The sequence below is a fragment of the Anastrepha obliqua genome, chromosome 1 (assembly GCF_027943255.1).
Source record: "Anastrepha obliqua isolate idAnaObli1 chromosome 1, idAnaObli1_1.0, whole genome shotgun sequence".
Lineage (NCBI taxonomy): Eukaryota > Metazoa > Arthropoda > Insecta > Diptera > Tephritidae > Anastrepha > Anastrepha obliqua.
Window position 1 is genome coordinate 66,059,759 of NC_072892.1, and position 20,279 is coordinate 66,080,037.

Genomic DNA, 20,279 nt, shown 5'->3' on the forward strand with positions numbered 1-20,279 from the left:
TTGAGTGGACCTGTAGCCGGCTGGCAGCTACCTGGCTGGCAGCAGCTCAGTCGGTTGGCAGGCTGGTAGTAAATAAATAATAAATAAAATATTTAAATTAAAAGTATACATACTTGTACCCCTTAAACTCCTCAAGTAGTAACGGCGCGGTGGCGAAAGTAGCACATACATACATATACATATGTTTGTGCTAGCTGACGCTGTCGTCGCCGATGCCCTTCAATTCAATTTTATGTTCATGTTTGTTTTTTGCTCGCGTTAACGGGTGTGAGTCTTATAATACGAGTATTTCGTTAATTGGTGACTTTGCTTTTTCTACTCTGTGCTAATACTATTATTTCATTAAATACTGCTGCTATTACTAACACTACTACTAAACTGCAACTTTACTAGTGTTTACTGTTTACCACTACTACTAACACCACTCCTACCACTACTTGTATACTCCATTTCTGCTACACCCACTCTTATTCTCCTTCCGCTGTCTCCAAGCTCCTCTTTAAGAAGAGCGAAACACCCACCGTATCCTTCCATTGCGTCGTCGTCGTCGTCGCCGTCACCGCCGCGTTGCATGCTCCAGTTGACTTTACGAGCACATCGTAATTTCCGACAATTTTTTGTTATGATTTGTATATTTTTCTTGAACATACAATTTAATTTTTTTTATTTGGTTTATATTTTTTTTTAATTTAGCATAAGCAAACACATTTGATTTACTGTAAGTTTACCGCTTCTATGCTGACTGCTTCGTTGCGTTTTTGCAACAGAAAAACAAAACTATGTTTTTGTTTTTACTTTCAAGGCAAAACTTACTTTTTTACATTGTTGCTATTTTTTTGTTGCTTTTATATACAAATTTATAAGCTACAAGTACGTTCAACTGCCTATCTTATTTATGGCATATATATTTACATATAATATAAATATTAAAAATTATTATACTCGTACTACAGAAAAATTATTATACTATAGAAAAAAATTGTATACTATCAACTCAACATCACATACCGTAAAGCGGAAATGAAAGAGGAAATTGAAAAAAAAACATTTTAAAAAATACACCAACAGTCGGTCAAAAAAGTTTTGGTACAATGAGCTGTTTTACAACATTCACCAGGTTTTTCATGCAAAATTTAGTTTAATTTTATCTTTTAGTATGTTCTTGGCATAATAAAAGCCTTCAAACGTTGTTCAAAATTAAAAAATAAATAAAAAAAATTTTTAGAAATTTCGAAATTTTTACTCAGAATTTAAAATTTTTCCTGGAATGCAATTTGATAACTAATTTCAGTTTATTTTTTAGTATAGTTTTAGAATGATAGAAGTCGTCAAACTTTGATCAAAATTAAAAAAAGAAATTTAAAAAAATTAAGAAGAAAAGATCTAGCAAAACGTTTAAAAAATTCCAAAAAAAAAAATATTAAAACTTTTTTCGTGGTATGCAATTTGATAGATCATTTAATTTGAATGCAAGAAAGTGCAAGTTTAAAACTGCTGAGTTATTTTTAATATTTTTTCTGCCGATGGTCTCTGGATTTGCTTCTCTTGAAGTATTCAAGTGTTGCATGGAAGAATATGTAGAAGAATTACGCCCTAGAATCAAGTGAGCTATAAAGCTCAAATGCGCATACAAAATGCAGTCGGTCTAAAAAGTTTTAGTACAGTGAGGTTTTTTATAATACTCACAATATTTTTCGTGCCACATTTTCTTCGTTAATTTTCTATGAAAATATAGTTTTTAGTATAATAGAAGTCGGCAAACTTTGTTCAAAATTAAAAAACAAAAATGTAGCAAATTTATAAAAAAATTTCGAAATTTTTACTGGGAATTTTTAAGTTCTTTTTTTGGTATGCAGAAGTGGAAAGTTGGAGACTGCTAAAAAATTCGGTTGACTTTCAATAATTTTTCTGCTGACGGTCTTTGCCTTTTCTTCGCCACAAGCGTTCAATTGTTGAGTGGAAGCATATACTCGTATAAATATACAAAAAATATGCACTAGAATAAAGTGAGCTTTAAGCTGCATACCAGAAATTTTAAATTCTGAGTAAAAAGTTCGAATTTTCTTTTTAAATTTCTTGAATTTTTTAAACTTTGTATAAAATTTAAAACTTAAAGTATTTTGTTTTTATTGTAGTATGAACTATATTTTCATACAAAATCGAAAATACGAAAAATTGCTAATATTTTAAAGAAACTCACAGTGCCATAACTGTTTTGACTCACTATACATACATATTCTTAATACCTTACTATTGCATGGTGAAAATGCGTTAATCGCTCACTGCGTGTGTCACCCGCATAACTACCTTCGGCATAGCATCAGCGCTACCGTAACATTTACCTCTTCCGTTCAGCTGATAAGAATTTTTTTTTATTTTTTTCTTTAATTTTCATGCTTCTTAGTTTGCGCCATTGTGCTGCTGGCCGCATTTTAACTTGTGTCGTCTTTGTTGTCGTCTTAATGAAGTCGTTTCACTAAGGTTTAAGCTAAACACGCTGCGGTGCTGCGCAACTTGGCGTGACTTTAACGAATTACTCCTCGAAATGTCATCGTAATTGTGGTTTTAAGACTATTTAAATGTTTTGAAATTACTTTAGAAAGTAAATTAAGGCATCTGCAAACAAACACTTCATGTTTACCTCAGCAAGTTTTTACTTTTTAATGGCAAAACTGTTAAAAATTACCACTAAGAAGCTGTGTATGTCAGCAACATAACACTAAAGTTGTTAGATTTTTATCAAATCTTTTTTTTCGTTTTGTAATATAGGTAGTCGTAAGCAAGACCATTTATTTGAGATATCTGTTAATTGCAGTTTTCATTTAATTTATGCTGCACACGCAAATATCTATAGACTTTTGACAAAACAACTTATACGACTTTAACCGGTTTTGTGTTTACATTAATGAATCCTGATTTTCATCAGATATTATTATTCTTTATGAAGCTGACAGTAAAATCTCTTAAAAGTTTTAATTAAACAGTGATAGCTCTCATACTAGCTTTATAGTTATTGTTTTCCGAAATTCGGAAACTTGAAAGGTCAATGAAAGCTTTTTAGAAGCTCTCATACTAGCTTTCTCGTATTTTTTTCTTCTAAAATTTACTTAGAATTTAAAAGTTGTAGTGGAAGTTCTTTGGACATTTTTGAGTCAGTTTCTTGTATTTATTTTAAGTTGTCTGTGTAGCTTTATTAGAAATTCACCGAAAAGTTGTACTTAAAACTTGAAAGCTCTAATGAAAAATCTTGATTAGCTCTTTAGAAACTAGCTTTTTTGTTGTTTTTTTTTTTATTCTGAAATTGCTCAAAAAGGTTTGATTTAAACTAGAAAGCTCTAATGAAAGCTCTTTGCACATTTTTAAATTAGTTTTTTGTGCCATTACATATTTAACTTTTAACTGAAATTCCGCAAAAAAGTTTACTTAATACTTGAAAGTTCGTAAGAAAGCTCTTTGGAAATTTTTGTATCAGTTTTTTGTGCCAAGACTTCGTTAAGGTTTTCTGTGTGTTTTTATTACTTTTATTTAAAAAATTGATTGCTCTCATGAAAGTGCTTCAAGATTTCTTGAACGACTTTATTTATGTAATTAAAGTATTGGAATAGTTAAAGCGCTAGTAAAAGCCCGTTATATCCCCTTTGTGCCACCTGTCGTATTTTTGTTTTTTGGAATTCCTTAAACATTTTCTCATGGTATATCTTCAAGAACTTTATTGAGCTATTTATAGCTTTCGAGAACGTATTTTTAAGTAAATATAAAATAAAATAATATTAAAATAAGCTTTCATGTTCTTGTTATATATATGTGTGTATTTTTAAATAAATTCTTCAAAGCAGACAACTTAAAAGTTATATCGGCAAATGAAAGCATTCATAAAAACGGTTTAGGAAATTTGGCAATTAAGTTTCCTTGACTTTAAACAATTTAAACTTGACTACAGGAATACTGATTGCACATTTTTTTAAAACATGAAACATGCTTAGCTTTTACGATAGCTCATTCAAAATTAAATTATTTTCACACTTCAAAATTTGGTAGGTACAAATAAATCGGGTTTATTTAACGCTTTGAATCATTCCCGGAAAGGTAGAGCCGCGCAGTTGTAAACGCACTCCGGGCAGCAGATAACCTACATAAATATTTGTATAATCAGAAAGATACCCTTAAATTTTCCTTTATCTGTCCGGAGGTGAACGCTTCAGAAAACATATTTTTTAGCACTTTAATATTTCGTATTCCATTAATTTGATGTAGTCCACATCACTTTGATATGCCAACAGCACGCGCACTCACCAAAAACAATAGCAATGGTGAATAAGAGCGCTTATTAAAATTCCAAAAGCGTCTTGCAGCACAAATTATTAAATACCAAAAGTACACCTACTGTTCCTTACACCATCAAATCTGGCTGCTTTACAAGCTACGTAGCTTCTACAACCAAATTTTTGTAGCTTCCAGCAATTGAATGCACACCCCATACGACCTGTTCTGAAAATAAGTGAAAATCAAGCACAGCCACCCCGTCAATGTCACACATTAAGAGACCCCTGCCTGGCTGAAGTGGTAAACTGCCTCACTGCCTCACACGAGAGGCAAAAATCAAAAGTCTTTACATTGCATGAGGGGAAAGCTGTGAGGAAATATTTTTATTTGCATATATTTTTTTATTTCCTGTTTTCGAATGCTGCGCAGAAAGCTAATATTATTATTGTTTGTTTTATACGTACATACATACATACATATATTGCATATCCTTGCTTTTATCTTTTTTGCTGCTCAGTTCTGAGTCGTGAATGGGAATTCAATCAATAATTTGCAATTTTTCACGCTTACACCACAAATTATGTAAAAAGAAAAACAACAGTAAATATTAAAGTACACCGCACTTTGTAATATTGCAATTCAATTACCAAATCGCCATATCAAATAACTCTGTAACCCTTCATTGCGCTCGCAGCCGAACATCCATTAACCAATGACGCCCATTTTGCGCACCCAACCTCAAACCGCTGCAGCAAATAAGACATAATAATTTATTATTATTTCAAAACATAGAAATTATGTATGTAGACACTCATACGTACTTAGATATGAATCAATCGATGTATGTATGTACATGCAAACGCCTACATACATACATACATACACATATGCATGTAGTTTTAGGTTAAAAATTATTTGACTGCAATAAAACCCTTATATTTATAACAAAAGATCAACTGTAAATATGCATATGCCCAAGTACGTGAAAAGCATAGATATCTACACACATATGCACATACATATCTGCATACCCTATGTCTCACATGCATACATAAATATATCCTTAAGGACACGTTGACGCCCCCCGAAAAAAGCGAGAAGTGAGGCTGCATAATAAAGTACCTGTTTTGCGTGGTGTTTGTTGCAAACACTCCGGAGATTACTTAGTTTTCATACAAATATGTATGTGTATGTGTTAGTAGCTTTAGTTCTGCTACATATAAATTACCTGCTGCGAAATGCTTGCATATGCGTTGGGGGTAATTTATGTAAATAGGAATTATATTATAAGTACCTATGTATTTGTGAGCACGCCCTCCAGGCATACTCCGTTATATACATACACATGTACATACATATGTAGATGCGTTGTAACCCAATATCCTTGTCGTGTTTTTTTGTATTCTTGGTTTTCGGTGTTTCAAGTTGTTTTTGTTTTCGTTTTCTTTTTTTTTTTGATCATTTTCATCCACTTGTTCGCCCGACTGAATATTAACCAGATTTTGTCCTTTTTACGTTTACGGTAGCTTAAAAAATAATAAAAAATTACAAACACGTCGGGTTTTTTATTATTCATCGTCTTTGTTAGCTATTTTCGGTTTACTCTTTAAGTGGTGCGCTCTTTTGAAGTCTTGCAGACACTTAACTAAACCTGATTAGACAAACTGTTTTTCGGTAGCACTTAAAAAGGTTTGAAAACGAGAAGAAGGAATGTTCATTATGCCACAAAAAGGGTAGCAAAGTGTGGCGGAATTATTAAACAAATGCATGGCAATAGTATGGAAATTAAAACTTTTACTACTAAATTCGACATTAAATCTCGCTTTGATATTCAAATATTCATATAAGCATGTTTTACGAAGCATGAAGGAATCTGGTGCCGAAACAACGCACTGGTGATTTGAGATTAATTAGAAAGTTGTTGAAGAGTAAAACGACGTTACTTTATTTGATAAGATCCAAAGCGAGTAATCAGTACTTTACGAATTTTTACGCATTCGAACATTGCTTCAATGCCTATACTAAATATAACACATGGGCTGAAAAGTCCTGGGCCTAACAAAGAAAATACGTTTTTTTTTGTTCAAAATTAGCTTTATTCATCAACGCAATTTCCATCCTGAACAACACAATCATTCCAGCGCCACTCAACAACATTTCAATACCAATTTTGTAGATCGATTTATCCTTTGCCTCAAAATAGACCTCAGTTTCAGCGATAACCTCTCCATTCGAGCGAAATTTCTTACCGGCACACACTTTGAACAGAGTTTTCTCATAGTCAAGTGCTCATGCAATATAAAGCCAACAGATTCTTTTGATATCTTTACGATCTTTTATTTGACTTTCATTTAAAACCATTTTGTGGATTCCTTTTTCAGGTTAGAAATAACTGAAAAAGCGGTGATTGCAATAAAACCAGTGCCATTTATGTGTTAGGCCCGCGACTTTTTAGCCCATGTGTTATGTATTTAGCTTCAACAAAGCTCTATTTCCACCAAGCATCACCTACAAGTTACGTTTAACTACAGTTAAGCATTCAATTTAAATTCCCTAATTCTTATACACTTGTTGTTGTATGTCTTTCAGAATGGAGTTAGTATAACTTGGGTTGGCAACAGAAAATGTTAAGTTAACAGTGATAGGCATATTTACGAATGTAACATTTTTTAAGGCATAGCTTAAGACACAGCCAGAGTTCTTAGTAATTTATTACGTTCTGTGAATTTGTTCTTTCTGAACTTATATTTTTTTCGCCTAGATTTTAAATAGGGTCTATTAAGGCACGCCAATAACATCAAAAGTACCTCTATTTCCACAAAAACAAAACAAAAAAAAGAATATATCCGTCAATTGCCTGCTTAGCTTTATTCATAACCTCGACTCGGTCAAACTTCAGTTAAATGTGGCTTGATTTATATGTTTCGCTTATCATTGTTTCCGTTTAATTATTGAATAATTAAAGTAATTATTAGTTTAAATACTAAATAATATTTTATATAATAATTATTAATATTAGAAATTAAATGATGTGAAATTTTTAATTTCAATTTATTTTCTGAAATTTCTCTTTAAAAAATAGTTTGATTTAATATTTAGAACTTTATAAATTAATACATTTTTTCACTTACATTAAAAAAGTAGTTCTATATATGTATATGGTATATATTATTTTTAATAATAAAAAATAGCAAAGGGTTTCCAATAGGGATGACATGTAAACAATGTATTGGCAATCATATTAAAAAAACAAAACTAGCATTACTAATTACTCCGTCTCAGGTTTGTTTAACAATTCCTCATGCCAAAATATACACTTCATTGACATAAAAGCGCATATCAGCCCCATGGGAAAACCCTTTACATATGTATGTTAATTAATGGTTGGTCGCGTGTTTATGCCTCGTTAAATCTAACTGCTCGCATTAAGTGTAGGAAACGCTAGCTTATTAAAAATTCATGTTATTATATTCGATATTTATAAAATACAAAAAAATCTAAGTAAACTTAAATTAAAATATCTTTAAAAACAAGTTTATTATTTAAGTAATTTATTTGATTTTTTAGTTGCATTAGTAGTTAGCATAGTAGTTCGTAAAATATTTTAACTCGCTTATGTATCGTAAATAAATAATGCATACCAAAGTTAAATACAAACACAAATCGTACTGAAACAGAAAACTAAAAAATTAAAAAAATACGTAAATAAGTTTTTAACAACTTAATTAAATATTAAATGTTTGGCAAGCCGGCTGAAATATGGAAACCATTAAAAACAAATTTAAATCCAAAAGGGAAAAACATTCTAAAAAATAAAACGAAAAATTTTTAAATTTATCGACAAACATCTAAGCAAAATTAAACAAGAAAAACTTACAAATAAAAATATTAAACTAAAAATTAAACTAAATGACAAAAATTTTATGCATTTTAAGAGCTAGTATTAAACCCAAACTAAAGGAAATTTTTTTTATTTAAAATTATTATAATTTATTTAACTAAAATTGAAAGGAGTCTGAAATTTTTAAACTTTTAGAACTAAATATTAAACGCAGAGGGGACGCTAAACATTTGTTTTCTAGCTTAACTATAGAACTTCGAGGCTAGAGAAGTTGAGAAACACTAATTTTAGAAATAATTTTTTAAACTACATTTTTTACGGATTTATGAAACTAAAAATCAGAAGAACAAAAACATTTTAAAATTAGTAGTAAACCAAAAAAGAGTAGTTTAAGAGTTTATATCGTTTATTCATCACGAAAGTAACGGCGAGCCTAGCGTATATTTATTTATTTCAAAAAAGTTTTAAAACAAGAGTCCAATCAAAAAGGAGTATAAGAAAATTTTTATATGGAAGAGAAGAATAAGGAAAACTATTTTAAATATTTTTAAACTTAAATGAAGAGAGTAGACTAAAAAAAAACCTGTAAGCATACAGAAAGAGAAGCTGAACAAGCAAACACTTTTGAAAACAAATGTTGTGTAAAACTTAAAATGAAAGGAAGCTTTTACTCTACCACACATTAAAATGATAGTAAATATATAAAAAACAAAATGGAAAGGATACTGTAAAAAATGGACTAACTAAACTAAAACTTAAAAACTGAATTATTTCAGAAAGTTAAGATACTAATTAAGGTAGGGAAATCAAAAAATTAACATACTAAAAGAGGAAGGGAAAACACTTTTTTAATTAATTGAGTTTAAAGGGAAAGGGAGTTAAAACATTTTTTTCTTTAATTCATTAATGCGTCAATTTGATAACAAAATCGCTTCATTTTGTGCGAATGACAATCAATATTTTTTTATTTTGAATTTATTTTTCAATGTATTTTAATTTGTTTTCTACAAAAAAAAGAGTATACAGAGAAGTCTGTATATTCAATTTTTTGGTCCGTCCTTTTTAATTTTTTGATGTTTAAATTTGATTTTTTTTATGTTGAGCTAAGTAGACATTTTTTGTCAAGGGCTGATGCGTGGTAAACTAAAAAGCGAGGAAAGTTGAAAAATTAAATATTATTTTACCAAAGAAACAAGAAAGTGAAATAACAAATTTACTAACTACAAATAAAAAAATTGATTAAACTAATAAGGATAGGAAGCTTGAAACCATTTTTAATCGACGAAGTAAAGGGGAATGGATGCAAGAAATATGTGCCTAAAGGGAAAGGAAGCAGAAACAAATTATTTTTATTGGAACTTGTTTTTGTTTTTTAATGCGTTAAAATTAAGGGAAAGGAAGCAAACAAAATCTTTCATTTTATTAAAGAATTATTTTGCATTTTATTAAACAAATGTTTTTTTTTTTAATTTTAATTCATTCAAATAAAGGGAGAAGAAGCAAAACCCCTTTTTTTATTTAAACAATTTTTTTTTTAATTCAACTCAATAAATTAAGCAAAAAAGGAAAATTTAATTTTTATTTATTAATTTTTTTTGTTTTGTAATTTTAATTCGATAAATATATTTATATGCTTTTTAATCAATTTTTTTTAACTTTAATCATTACAATAAATATAAAAGAAGGAAAAATAATTTTTTTTTACTGAAAATAATTTCTTTTAATTTAGCTCGTTCAAATAAATATAAAGGAATGTTAAAAAATTACTTTTCTGTCAAACATTTTTTTTATTTTTGTTTTAATACCACAAAAAAAGGGAATCAAAGCAAAATCTAATTTTATTTTATTTAAACATTTTTTTTTTTTAATTTCAAATCGTTAAAATAAAGGTAAAATAAGGAGAAACCATTTTTTTTGTTTTTCAATTTGAATTCGTGAAATAGTTTTATTTGTTTTTGTTCAAAAATTGTTTTTTTAAATAAAGGTAATAGAAGCAAAAATTATTTCCCTTATTCGAACTATTTGGGTTTTTTAATTTAATTCGTTAAAATAAAGGGAAAGAAAATAAATAGTTTTATTTATAGTGTTTTTTTTTAATTTTAATTCGTTAAATATTTTTAATCGAACTATTTTTTTTTTTTAATTTTAATTGGTTAAAACAAAATTCAAAGAGGAAAACAAAACTGTGTTTATTCAATTTTTTATTTTTTTTTATTTTAATTGTTAATATTAAAGTAAAGGGAAAAAGTGCACAAACAATTTTTGTTTTATAGTTTACTTCATTACAATAAAAGGAATTTTTATTTAATTTTTTTATTCAAACTATTTTTTTGTGATTTTAATGTAAAAAAGATAAAAGAAAGAAAGGAATATTTCTTTTATTCGAACTATTCGTTAAAATGAGGAGGAAAAAAATTTTTTTCAATTTAATTCGTTAAAATAAAGACAAAGGAAGGAAAAACAATTTTTTTTTATAATTTTAATTCGTTAAAATAAAGTTAAAGGAAGCAAAAAGTTATTTCTTTTATTCAAACTATTTTTGTGTTTTGTTTTTTAATTTAATTCGTTTAAATAAAGGGAAAGAAAATAAATTCTTTTATTCAAACCTTTTTTTAAATTTTAATTCTTTAAATATTTTTTTATTCGAAATATTTTTTTGTTTAATTTTAATTGGTTTAAATAAAATTAAAAGAAGAAAACAATTTTTCTTTATTCAAACTTTTTTTAATTTTAATTCTTTAGTATTAGAATAAAGGGAAAAGGTACAAAACAATTTTTGTTTATTCAAACTATTTTTGTTTTTTTAATTTAATTCGTTATAATAAAAGGAAAGGAAGCAAATTTTGTATTCAAACTATTTTTTTTATGATCTTAATTTGTTTAAGGTAAAAGAAGGAAAGGAATATTTCTTTTATTCGAACTATTCGTTAAAATGAAGGGGAGGGAAACAAAATAAATTATTTTATTCCAACTTTTTTGTTAAATTCTAATTCGTTAAATATTTTTTTATTCAAACGATGTTATTTGTTTTAATATATATGAAAAGAAAGAAAGCAAACACAATTTTTGTTATTAAAAAAAAAAATGTTTTTTTGTGCTCATTTCAATTCGTTATAATAAAAAAGGACGCAAATTTGTTTTGTTTTTAATTCATTAAACTAAAAGGCGGGTAAAGCTAACCACTAAAACAAAAAACTATTATGCCAAAATAGTGACAGAAACAGTAAAACTCTCAAAACTAAACTAACTAACTAATTTGTCATTAAAATACGTAAAAGTGAAGGGACATTTTTTAGGTTATTCAACTAAAAAGTAGGGGAAACTAAAAACAATTTTTAAATTTTTTATAAAATATTACAAAATAAGAAATTATTAAACCACAGACACAAAAAACACTTAAAAGTTTTTAAATCTTAAACCAATAAGGGAATTTTAAACTACTCAAAAAAGATAGTCTAGTTTATATAAAAATTAAAATTGATTTTAAAACGTGCTCTAAATTTAAATCGGATTTTCTTAAATTTATTTGCTATCTAAAATCTCTTTTTATTTTTTCTATAAACAAGACTTGAAAAACAATTTAACAATCAAATAATAAAAATAAAAAAACAAATCAAAAACTAACCAACAATTTCGGCTTACTTAAATACACAAAATTAAAAAATTCTAAACCGTAAACGCCAGCCATATAAACCAATTAAAGAAACAACATATATTACTTGCTAAAAATTCAATTCCAAAAACAAACAGAAACCATATATTTCGAATTCTTGCAAATTTTAATATGCTTTACAGCGCCCAGCGTTGAATGCGATGTATGCAAGCGAAAATTTTTCCTCAAGAAAGATCTGCGCAAACATATGCGCCTACATACCGGCGAACGTTTTTACAAATGTGACTTCTGTGCGACCTCGTTTATGCACTACACGCGCCTTATGGGTAATATTATATGTAACTGTATTGTAAATAAACCACTTACCACCTACATACCTACATGCCTACATACATAGTTATAATCATATACAGGGTGTTAAGAAAAAAATGAAAGTGAAATATACGTAAGGCGTAAAATATACAAGGTGGCACAAAATTAGTCATCCAATTTTGTTTTTGAATATTACTTTTTTTATTTGGTAAAAAATTCATAATAATTACTAAGTAAAATAAACAATTATTTTGAGTTATGGAAATCTTTATTTTGGCCATTAAGCGCCGTTGTCTACGAATATCATTGACGTACGACGCTATTTGCAGAAATTACAAAACTTTCGATAGGGTGATTAATTTTATGCCACCTTTTAGTATGGGCCAAAAGTAGCAAAAGAGTCCTAATAAATATGAATTTATAAAATAACGGTTTTGGAGTTATGACAAATTCTTATTTCCAGTAAACTGTTTATTTAATATGTACAAACACACAAACAAAGCAAAAACAGAAAATGCGTGTAAATAGAGAATTCGTGTAAAAAGAGAATTAGGTAAAAAAAAAATTAAAAATAATACTTTTTAGAGTTCACTTAAGATTTTATTTCGTGCTTACGCATTTCAATTTATTAAATATATTACGAGAAGAGAATTATTAAACGGCGAGAGCAAAATCCTTCGAGTCTTAGAGACTTTTCCTGAGACTAATTTAAACTCTCCGCACATGCGTCGAAAAATCTGAGCCTATTTGCTCTATTAAATTCAAGAAAAATTCATAAAATATTGAAAATGGTGTTAAAAGAAAGCATTTCGTGTAAAAAAAAAATCGTGTAAAAAGAGAATTAGGCGTACATAAGATGTTCAAAGTGACATTCCATTTCCAAACTGGCACTACATCTTTTCTGAAGGATATTCGAGCTCTTTCTAAGACCCGCTCAGTGGCTCGGAATTTTTGGCAAACTTTTTTGCTTTTTTTGCTCCAGGCTATTAACATATTAAATATTTTACATTCTTTTCTTGAACACCCTTTATACTGCATACCATAATTCATGAATAGTTATAAGCCCATATGTAGTTACATTCATATGTACGCACTTATACATATATAAATTTTGTATAGCTGAAGGCATCCTTGTTAAGTTTTAGAGTACTCGTATTTAATTAAATTAAGTTTATTTTCATACTTGACTTTGGTTGACTGCATGGCTGAATGCCTTGTGCACGACCTCCTGACAAAGCATGAGCAAACAAATACACATAAATACATACATACACATATACATAGATATATTTTATGTATATTAGTATAACCGCAAAGAAACAAATATGCATGTGTGCCTTTAACAAATATGCTCGCGCGTGTGAGTGTGTGCGTGCGTCCATCATTGTATTTATTTAAATGCTGTATTTACTGTACTTAAGTCAAATGTGCTTTTTGTGAGGACCTTTTTAAGCAGCAATTCAAGCATTCATATACAATAAGCAGACAAACAAAAACCGCAGCAAACAAAATGCTGCGCTGCTTGCACACCGCTGCAGATACACCGACCCACAGACAGACCAACAGACAAAGAGTCGCAAGACAGAAAAGCGGCAAAGATGCCAAAAAGCCGCAGGAGGAGCTGACGGTCTTGTACACATGTACCACAACAACAACAGTTATATGTATGCACAACACACTTGCTTAGTTAGAGCGACCGTCAGTCAGTCCTGCCAGCCAGTGCCAGCCTTTATTGAGTTTCGTTGACTTGGTTCTATTTTTTTTGTTTTACGCTATCTCTGTCAGTTAGATTTGACTAACTGGCAGCGGCGAACAGATGCACTGATGTGCTGATGGTCGGTTGAAGTCATAGACAGCCGGCAGTCAGTCAGTCAGTTTGAACGCAAATGGTGTTTGTGGTTAAACAATTGCGTGATCTTTCAACTTCGTTGAAACCCTTTAATGTTTTTAATTGTTTTTGTTGTTGCTCTTTCAGTTGTTTTTTCTTTTTTTGTTATGTTTTTATTTGCGCATGCCAAAGCGCGTGAAAAAGTCAAGAAATAATATTGTCAGAGAGGTTTTGTGTGAAGTGTTGATTGCTTGGTGCTTGCATTGTTAAGCAACGGAGGAGAAGAACTGTGAACGGCTTTGTCTTGTGCTAAGCGATTTTCACATTTCAAAAAATTTTAATTTCATTTTAATGATGATTTGTTTCTAATTTGCTGGCTTGTTCTTTTCAATCAATAATTTTGTATTAACTATTTTTTTCTTGACCCCCTAAGGACGAACTGACAACGAATTCGGACTCAGCAATTAAATTTTCCGGTGAATATTCTACGTTTGACCTTGAACTGACCTTCAATTTGACCCCGCCAGGATAAATGGATAAGGAATTCGGACTCAGCAACTCCAAAAACTTATACCTATATAAATATTTTGAAATTTTTCCGGAAAATATTCCAGGTTTGATCTTGAAAAACAAAACTAGTTTTTAAGTTTTTAGGTAGCTAGGAGATGATTTGAACTATTAAAAGCGACTGGAAATTTGCGTACTTGCCGGTATACATATATTGTCGTTGATTAGAGCTACAATAAAAAAATGCCAAACCGGATTTTCGAATTTTTCACAAAGATACCCTTATTTAAGGGTAAGCTTTGATATCAAAAAAAGTAAAATTCGGGCTTAGACAATCTCTTCCAAAATCATTTACGAGCAATTTTAAACTTGGCCATTTTTCAGCAAAATTTGTAAAAAATTCCCACTGTGTAATGCTTTGAAAACTGCCATTGAATTCCTATTCCATACATTTTTTATAAACTCCTTACAAATCGATATTATTTAGTTCCTCTTTTAACTCTTCACAACTGTTCAAGAATGAAATGAAAAATAAAAAAAAACACGAAATTTTTTTTTTTTTATTTTGTAATTTTCAGAATTTTTTTAATTGCGTAATGGTTTCGGGAGGAGCCTATGAACAATAGATCAATTTTTTTTTAAATAAAGCGTGGGTATCATTTTAAGGCTGTCAAATTATTTCAAATGTGCTCGAAGTGAATGGAAAGTCAAAGTCCATTTAACCTCAATTGGAAATAACTGTTTTTTTGTCGTTGGTTCTAGTCAAAGATGGCAAACGTGAAAATATTGCGTACCACAAGTTTTAAATACGAATAGAATATAAATTTCTTTAAAGTGCAATTACTAAATACTCCCATAACGGGATTGGTTTCAGGAAGGTGTTGAAAAGCACGCAGGGTGGCATGGATGGTTCAATATAAAAAAATTGGCATCGGTGCATTTTTAATAATTTTTAATTATATATTTTTTTAATTGTTTTTATTCTATGTTCTGCCGTAATTTCTTTAAATTTAAATTTATTGTATTTTTTAATGCTTTGTTTTATTTTACTTTATTTTTTTTTTTAATTTAACTACATTTTAGTTTTTTTTTATACTTTTTATCTGATTTTATTTTATTTTATTAGTTAAATTCTTTTTATTGTATTGCATTATATTTCATTTATTTTTATTTTTTATTTTTAACATAATTTTATTATATATTATTTTATTCTATCTTATTTTATTTTTTAATTTTGTTTTATTTTTTATATCTATTTTTATCTGGCTTGATTTTATTCTATTTAACTTAAATTGCTTATATAATATATATTTATAGTTAATTATTTTTACTATATTGATTTTATTTTTTTATTGTTATACATTATTATATTATTTTTTATTTAATTTTATTTTACTTTATTTTTTCAAAACTAATTTTATTTAATTTTAATTTTTTAATTTCATTTCACCTAATTTTTTTAATTAATTTTATTTTTTTATTACTATTTTTTATCTAATTTGATTTTATTTTACTTTATATTATTTATTATTTTTACATGATTTTATTAATATTATTTTATGTTATTCTATTTTTTTTAATTTTAATTTTGTTTATGAATATTTTTATCTGATTTGACTTTATTCTATCATAGTAATTTATTGTTTTAGTTAATTATTTTTACTATATTTTATTTCACTTTATTTTATATAACTTTATTTTTTCAATATTAATTTAATTTTTTATATATTTTTTTTATCTGATTTGATTTGATCCTATTTTATTTTACTTTTTTAGTTAATTTTTATTTCATTTCACTTCATTTTTTTATTATTTTATTTGCATATATATTACAATTTTTATATAATTTTATTTTGTCATATTTTATATTTTGCTTTATTTTAGTATATTTTATATTATTTACATTTTTTATTTTTTTTAATTCATTTTATTTTATGTTATTTTACTTTATTTCGTTTTGTTTTACTTTATTTTACTTTATGTTTTTGAAATTTTATATGATTTTATTTTTTATATTTAGAATTTATATGATTTTATCATATTTAATCTTTTTATTATATTTTTATATATTATTATATTTTTATTTAAATAAACTGCATTTAGTTAAACTTTTTAATATTATTTATTATCTATAAATTTTTTTAGTAATTTTTTATGCATTGTTTTATTTTATTTAATTTTGTTTTATTTGGTTGGTTGGTTTAAGGGTGACCCCGCATCGGAGTGCCACATAGACCACAAGTTGGGTCCGTTGTGTTGCCCTAGAGCTCATTATTTTAAATGATTTCCCCACCTAACCGAGATTTTTATTGTAGATCTTTGTCAAAGATATTAATTCGTTTCGAGAATTTGATGAGAGATTCGTTTCTCAGGTCCGAGAGTACTGAAAGATTGTCAATTGTTGGAGAGCCTAGAAGAGCGAGTCGACTTCTGGCTAGACCGGGACAACTGCACAGCAAATGTCTGCTCGATACTTCCTCATCTTCGTCCTCGCAGTATCTGCACAGGTCGTTTTGAGGAACCCCGAGCCGACGTGCGTGAGTGCCCAAAAGGCAGTGGCCGGTGATAAGAGATAGTATATGCCTTAGTTCGTGTTTCGAAAGACTTATAAGGGTTTTTGTCTGTTTCAGATTGTAGGATGGCCAGATTTGTCTGGTCGTAACGCAAGTAGTTTCCACTCGCCACCTCCGATCAGCAATGCTGTGAAATCCTCGATGAGCATTTTACATGTTGAGAGCGGAATGTGGATTGTGGGTAAGTTACTAACATTTGATTGCGCAGCTCCAGCTCTTGCGAGCTCATCAGCTTTGCAGTTACCTTCGAATCCACTGTGACCCGGTATCCAGATAACTTGGACAGAATTCTGAACACTTAGACCGGTGATAAGAGATATTATATGCCTTTTGCTTTGCCAGCCAGGAGATAGGAGTAATGATAGATAGGAGTAATGATTCCCCTTTTAAAGTTATTGTTTGCAGTGGAGGAGATTGTTGTTTCCTATTGAAGAGAACAAGATCTGTCTTTGCTGGATTCGCATTTAATCCGCATTCGGTGCACCATTTTGACAGAATATTGATTGAGCGTTGCATGAGCTCAGTGAGGGTATTCAGGTGTTTGCCTGACACGCAGAGAGCAATATCATCTGCATAGGCTACAACCTTGCAGCCTGCTTTTTCGAGATTTCGAAGCAAACTGTTTACAACGAGATTCCAGAGAAGGGGTGAAAGTACTCCGCCTTGAGGAGTGCCTTTGACGGCGTACATTCTCATGCGGCTTAACCCAAGCTCTGAAGTGATTATTCTATTTTGGAGCATTTGTTCCATCATCTTTCGGATGGAGTAATTAATACCCAATTTGGCAATTTCAGACAAAATAGCGTTGGGTTCAATATTATTAAAAGCACCTTCTATGTCCATAAATGCGACAAGAGAGTACTCCTTATTGTGAACGGAAGTTTCCACTGTTTGCACCAGTGAATGAAGTGCCGTTTCAGTCGATTTCCCTTTAGTGTAGGCATGTTGTGCCTCAGAGATCAACTTAGTATCAAGTTGGGTTTTGATTTGCTCATCTAAGACTTTTTCAAAAGCCGTTTGGTTTGCAGTGTGAAGGCTTCCCCGTTTTCGGAATGAATACTACCTTCGATTTCTTCCAAATTGTCGGAAGGTAAGAGAGGTTTAAACACTTGTTAAAGATCCTTGTTAACCAAGGCAGTAGAATTTCCAGTCCTTCTTGAAGTTCTGCTGGAATAATGTTGTCAGGACCTAGTGATTTAAATTTTTTAAAGCTTAGTATTGCTGTAGAGATGCTATTAGAGCTGATTAGATCTGATCTATTCCCATAATTACTCTGAAAAGTGATGGGAAGTGCAGGTAAGTTGGCAACACAGCCTGGAAAGTGAGATTCTAGAAGTATTCTAAGAGTGTGGTCAGTTGAAGTAGTCCAAGTTCCATCTTGAGTCATGATAAAACTGGGAGAGACTGGGTTGTTTTATTTGATTTGATTTTTGTATATATTTTTGTTGTGTATACTTAATTGTCCATTTATATTTAATCAGATTAGATTTTTTTCTATTTGATTTCATCAAATTTATTTTTTTTTAGTCTATTTTTTATTTTATTTTGTTTCCGTTTATAATATTTATTATCTATTTTTTAACATAATTTTGTTATGTATTATTTTTTTTATTTTACTTTATTTCGTTTTATTTTATTTTATTTGATTTTTTTTTATTTTTAGTTTTTATATAACTTTATTATATATTATTTTATTTTTTATCTAATTTGATTTTCTTCTATTTTATTTCATCATATTTTATTACATTATTTATGTTCTCCATTTTTAATTCATTTAATTTAATTTAATTTTTTATTTTTTTTTATCTGTTTTGAGTTTATTCTATTTCATTTTTTAGTTAACTCTTAAATATTCTTTAGTTCATTTCACTTTATTTTTTTTAATGATTTTAATTTTTTCTGGTCATATGTTTTTTATCTAATTTGATTTACTTCGCTTTACTTTATTCTGTTTTATTTCGTTTCCTTTGTTTTCCTTTTTTTTATACCAATCACCTGCTCCTCCCATTTCTTGCACCTTCACTATTAGATGCTGACATCCGTTTTCTTCACAAAGCACAATTTGCATCCTTTGCACCATTGTTTGACGCACCATATCATTATCATTATTATCCTTATTCGCATCTACCGCAACCTTGGCATTGAGCAACATTATATGTATGTATGTGTGTGTGTCTATTACTTAGTTGCCAACTCAACTCACGCTTCAAATTATCACCTTTAGAGTATGCTTTGAATTTTTTTACCCTTTCACACCCGACTTTTGAATTTGTGAATTGTTTTGAATGTCTGTACGTGAGAATTTTTTTAATGCACAATTCTCCTGAAATTTTTGCTAAGTTATTAATTATTCTAGTAGTGCTACCAAAATGCGACCAGCTGCTCTGACTCTGCCTGCAGTCTATTACAAATGTTACTGGCTCGTTTATGGCTGTAAAAAAAGAAATGTAGTGATCCTTGAGGTTTATCCCTTGTTGTCCTCTAAGGCAGCTGCGGCTATCTGTCATACGACATTCATCGTCTACAAGTTGCGATATTTCCAGTAAATTATAATAGTTTTCTAGCCAGGATCTATGCGAATGCGTTGTGAATGTGGCCATTTAAGGAGGCGCCTCAAGGTGGCAAACACGAAAACAAAAAAAAAAAACATAGAAATAAATAAATAAAATAGGTAAAAAACTATCAGCTGTAAGTTTTCAAAGAATTCACGTCCATTTGCGGCGCCAGTAGTTTGTTGCGCACTGTAGTTAATATGTAATACCTTGTCCATTGCCTTATGTTCGCTCATTCAACAACAAAACAAAGGTGTGACAATAATCAATTGCTTGTTACTTTGACAGTATCTACTGTGTGGTAACAAAAGTGAAACACAAAGTCTGTAAATAAACATAAACGTTTTTTTTTTTGGGGTTTTTTTTTTCTTGTTTATGACCTTTTTTCACGCAAATTTCCCGGCAATATGCAATTTATAAAAAAAAAGCAAAATAACAAGGGACAAATTTGGGTATTTGAGTTCCTGTGTTCATATCCTTAAATTGGCACGATCGATCATTAGTTAGTTGCGTACACACACACACACACACGCATAGACACAAAGTAATCACCCCTGCACCGCCTGCTGTGCAGCTATCAAAACAAACCCATCTGTTGAAGGCTCATCAAACATATCCATCCATCCTCAGCAATACACACACACACACATACGGCTGACGTCGCCCATCAACGTCAATCGACTGTACAGCTCATCAGTGTCGAATTGATGAAGATGAGATTTTTAACGTGTGTGCGGCTTTAAATACAGCTGCAAATAGTCGCACTCACTACTCAACTTTGTACGTTCAT

The 20,279-nt window shown here is 29.4% G+C and overlaps 1 protein-coding gene across 1 annotated transcript in view; it reads left to right on the plus strand.

Annotated features, from left to right (window-relative positions):
- LOC129253421 (uncharacterized) overlaps positions 1 to 20,279 on the plus strand; it is a 227,452-nt gene that overhangs the window by 202,403 nt on the left and 4,770 nt on the right. The window lies entirely within an intron of this gene.